Raw genomic sequence first — 1,097 nt, forward strand, 5'->3', positions numbered from 1 at the left:
TGTCTTCATAGCACACACGGCAGCTAGCAAGGGCTTTGCAGCTGCAATGACAGAAGTACCAATGTGCGGACAGAGCAGAATTCTATGTAAAACATGATGATTAGTGCGAATGCACAGCAAATGACACTTACTGCTGTTGATGTAATCATACGATTTGAGTTACCAATGTTGGAATTGCAGTACTTGTATAGCTGCTGTTTTGTAGGGCACTTGAAGCTGGAGAGTCGAAAAGCATCTACTTCAGTAACCCATAGATAGTGGTAAAGTAAGAATTCACTCATGGATCTGGATTTTTCAGTTTTAATGTAAACGCTATCCAAAATTAAAGGTGACATAAAGCTATATTTAATATAACTTGTTTCCTCTCATGAATTTGCAATTCCTTTATAGAAACCCTTGAACAAGACATGGAGAGTACAAAGCATTAATCACAAGGTATTAAAAAAAAAAGAAATATGTAACATTGCTACTTTTAACCCATTTTATTTTTAACAGGCTTTTTAAAATTTGCTCTGGTATCTAGCCACTAAAAGCAAAGTTAAATTTGAGGCCATTTCTCTACTATTTTTTTTGCAAGTCTGGAAGAACTGATTGTTGATTTTATAATAGAAAAAGGTGACTTTCAACTTCTTAAAAAGTTAAGTAAGTGATTTGTAGGCAGTGCAGCATTTTAATCTTGAAGCAGTTTACAAACATCAGTTAAGTCCTGAATAATCTGTAAGGAAGTTGAGTGTATTACTATTTCATCTTTAGAAATCTATTAAGCGTGGAACATAATCTGTTACCCTCGGTGTAGAACTTCTGTATGTTTTGTTTTACTGCAAATTTAACTTTGTTTTGCAGAACTGCCCTTCCTATGTATGTCAAGTAACTTTTGGTTTTAGGAAGTAAGCAACTTGTGAACGGCTCACTGGCACCTTTTTGGTAGACCGCTAAATTCAGGCAAACTCTATGCCAGTGCAGAGTCCAAGTGCATAGAACAACTAAAAATCCAACTAATTTAAGCATAAACTAGATTATTTTTTTAAAAGCAGAGTTAGGCTCAGCCCTTAGCTATATGCTTCTCAACAGATTTGCATCCCAGTTTATTTTTTCCT

Source organism: Pygoscelis adeliae, unplaced genomic scaffold (genome assembly GCF_000699105.1).
Source record: "Pygoscelis adeliae isolate BGI_AS28 unplaced genomic scaffold, ASM69910v1 Scaffold241, whole genome shotgun sequence".
NCBI lineage: Eukaryota > Metazoa > Chordata > Aves > Sphenisciformes > Spheniscidae > Pygoscelis > Pygoscelis adeliae.